Here is a 3,916-nt window from a genome sequence, read left to right on the forward strand (position 1 = left end):
CTTTCCCTTAGGGATGGTTTTACTCTTGTGAAATAACACATCCCTCCATGGACTGGAGGGAAGTTCTGACTTTCAGGGAAACATTGCTCAGAAAACCTGAGCAACAGCAGCCTGAATCCCAGGTGAGAAAGCTGATGGATTAAGCTCTTAACTGAGAACGGAGAACAGCAGAATGAGGGAAGCCTCCAAAGCTGGACAGCTTTCTTCCAGCAGGAAGATACCGTGATGATTTCCTAGCTAACAGAGGCCTTCAGCCAAAGAACTGAGCAACTATTGGGCTGAAATATGTCCACTGCACTCTTGATTTTCAGATGAAAAACAGCCCAAGTTGTCCAGCTCCTCAGCCACGGGCAGCCGGAATTCCCTTGAAGTTATTGTGGTTCTGATCTAGCCATGGATTTTCTTTTTCTTTTTGGTCTTTGGTCTGAGTTCTTACAATACTTAGCTTTTGGTTTAACTTGTATTTACTTCCACTTCCCTAATGTTTCTCTAACTCTACCATAGAATTGTCTGGAGAAAGGTGCCATTATCATGGGAGATGCATTAGAGGCCTTATCAAAAGCTGATTTATCAATGGAAATTCCATTGATCCCACTGACTCAGGCCTTCAAAGCCCAATTATATCCTCTACATGGTATCCTTCTAGGCAGTTTTACTCTGAAGTTTTTTAATTATATGAAAGCTGCCATTCCAGCTAGTAAGGCTGCAGCATTATTGATCTCAACAGGCCATCAAAATACTGAATAAAAAATGATGGAATCAATCTGTGGTGAAAATGACTAAACCGCTCACAGAAATGCTCTTCCTCTCCAGGGCACATAAACATTCATCACCCTAATGTGGAGTATCTTTCTGTGCAATTTTACTGTCTAAAGGACAATTGAAATCCCTCGTGCAAATGTCTTACTGCTGCTGGAAGAGGTTTTGTAATTATGAAACACAATAATCCATAGTGATGCTTATCCCAAGGAGACACTTTGCTTTTGTGCATGGCTCTGGAGCAACCATCCCACGGCATTTTCCTATAAAGGATTGTTCAATACCACTATGCACTATTTTTTCTCTCCCCCTAAAGAGGGAATTTATTGCGTTAATAGAGCCAGACTGACAGCCCTGGAGACCAGGCTCTTTTGGCTGTGCTGCAAACTTTCTCTGCGCTACTTTGAAAACACCCCCAGCCTGCGGCTGAAACCCATCCCCAGGGCTGGGGGGCGCAGCCAGCAGAGCTGCCGGTTGCTTTCAGCAGCAACCGTGGATCTTTGAGCTTTTATGGAACACGGAACAGGACTGCAAAACAGGAGGCAGCGAAATGAGAACCATTCACTCATTAATCACTGAATATATACAGGGAAACAACCGAGAGACCAAGCGAACGCATCCTGTTCCTGCTTTCCCTGCTGGTAAACTGTCCTCTCTGCTTTTTAATTTCAATTAGCGACATGACCACAGTCATCCTACCAGGGCTGACTGGCGATGTGCGGTGACCTGACCAGCTGCAGTGCACTGGATCCTCAGCTCCCCTGATTTCTCGGGGGAACCTCATTAGAAATCTCTTCTGTACTTTTATAACTTTGGTAGTAAATTCCAGGTTACCTACATTAGCTGCGGAGGCACTATAAATACTTCACATATAATTGTTCTACTAAAGCACCCGTAACTCATAAGTGACTTACACATTTTTAAATCAATTTTTAAAGATAAAATGGGTCCTTCCATGCTGGCAGTATATGTGGGGAAGCTATAAATACCTCAGCTATGAAATGGAGAGGAGATTAAACAAAAGAGAGAGAGAGGAGGATGATTCAGTGGAAGTTCAGTTCCCAGTTCTCTGTGACCATGAGATGCAGCTGGTTAAGGTAACTTAGTGCACACAGCTTCGTTTTCAAAGTTGCGTTAAATCTGTCTCATATGAGCCTCACAATATGCAAGAAGAGAATCTTTTTCAGCTATAAATTGTCTATGTGTGAAGAAGGGCCAAGAGGGAGAGGAGGTTTTGGTTTTTCCTGTCCGTGACTCTTTGGAACTCCACCCCACGCCAAAATAAGAGACAGAAAATTAAGAGAGAGGTAGGACAGGATTTGGAATTCAGAGCTGCACTGACTAAGCTGAGTTAAAAAAAAAAAAAAACGTAACTAGTTTATCTACTAAATATGGAAAGAATCTTCCTTTTTCTCATGCCTGGGGTTCGGTAACTCTGCTAACCAGTCTTTTTAGGCTGGAAGGCAATTGGCCGGGCTCAAAATATCCTGTACAGTCGGCAGAGACTCTTCAGCTCGCACAGCAAACAGCCAGCCTTTAGTTCTAACGAGCACGTATTTAGCTATACACATATTTCTGACTTTAATTACCATAATTTCTGCATGTAATTTGAAAGGAACTAGTTAATAAAAGATTGGTGCCCTGCTGATGACATTTGGAAGACCTGGTACACGAAATAAAATAATTTGCCTCCTCCTGACTTTAAAAAGTCAGCAGCTATAGAGAAAACAATGTGCTTTCTCTAGCTCATTATGAGGACAGTGAACTGGTGCAAGCAAATTTGATAGAAAAGCCCGAGGCATGAGCTCCCTGTCCCCCTCCCAGGACTCCCGGCCCCATCCGCGTCCCCCCAGCCACTGCTGGCTCCCGCAGGTCATCTGCGCTGCGGCCGCTTCGTGGGCACCACGGTTTCATCCCAGTTTCAAACAAAAACCTGACAGGCAGGGCTAGGTCAGCAAAGCTCTGGAGGAAAACTTTAGAGAACGCAGCGATATCTGTTCACCTGAAGGGTCAGGAAATAAACCATGGATTCTTACCACGTTAGCTCCCACCGGCAATGCTGTACTTAACAAATGTCTCGTCGTAGCCTCATGAAAACAGAAACAACCCCAGAATCTCATAGTGTCTCCCCGTCTGGAAGCAGCCAGGGATGGCTTAGAGAGGACTGACAGACATACTGCGAGTTCTTGATGAGACACTGCTAACAGGAGTGAGGAGCCTTGGGATCATTCGTTCTCTCCCTTCCTGTCCTTGTTGGGTCAGGCTCAGGCAGCAAGGATATACTGGCTTTAAAGCAAAATACGCCAGCAAAGCTTCAGTGTCCTCCAGCAGTCACGTATTCCTTTCCCTTCGTAATCATATCAGATAATAAAACTTTCTGCAAAACATTCACTCCCTCAGTCCATCGAAGAGATTTGGGAGCAAAAGCAACAGGCTTAGGATAAAGGCATGCAAACTTCTCCCCTCCCTCCCAGTCAGCCCAGAGAGCCCATCTTGCCGGCTCGCAGCGCTGCCTTACCTGGCAAGGAAAGATGCTCTCGGAGCCCAAAAGTAGGGCTGAGTGTGGGGAATGGAAGGAAGGGGGAGCAGTCACTCCTCAGGATAAAAGGTGAGCTGTGCTGCCTGCTCCCGACTCGCTCTCTAACTGCAGTCAGGAGCAATCAGTAAATGTGATCATCACTGTGGAGGTACATACAGAGAGATGACTAAACAGCTTCTCCCTCGTTACCGCCGAGACGGAGTCTCTCCCTGCCTCTCTCGCCTGAGCTTGCTTCGTTTTGCCCCCTCCCCTTCCAGCACCGCTCGGAGCTTTGCTCTTGCTGCCTGACCCAGCTGGACACGGCCCCCGGGTCCCGGCGAGCCCGCTGGCGTGGCCGCAGCAGGAGATGGACCCAGGCGGTCCAGGGAGGCAGGCTGGAACCAGACTGAAGGAAAGCAGCGTGAGCTAAGGGAGACACCGGCAAATGGAGTCGCTAATACACACCAGAGCCTACCCCGCCTGCTGATGTGCCAGCAGGGGCAAGGGAGCAGGGGATAACGGGGGGAAAGTGTGGGATGAACTTCCCTGGTCCCTCCCGGAGCTCTCTCTGTGTCCCCGACTCTCGGGCAGGCAGGGACCGGGCAGGAGAGGTCCCTTCTCCTGGAGGAGAAAATTATC

Source organism: Pterocles gutturalis, unplaced genomic scaffold, assembly GCF_000699245.1.
Source record: "Pterocles gutturalis isolate BGI_N339 unplaced genomic scaffold, ASM69924v1 scaffold13930, whole genome shotgun sequence".
NCBI classification, from domain to species: domain Eukaryota; kingdom Metazoa; phylum Chordata; class Aves; order Pterocliformes; family Pteroclidae; genus Pterocles; species Pterocles gutturalis.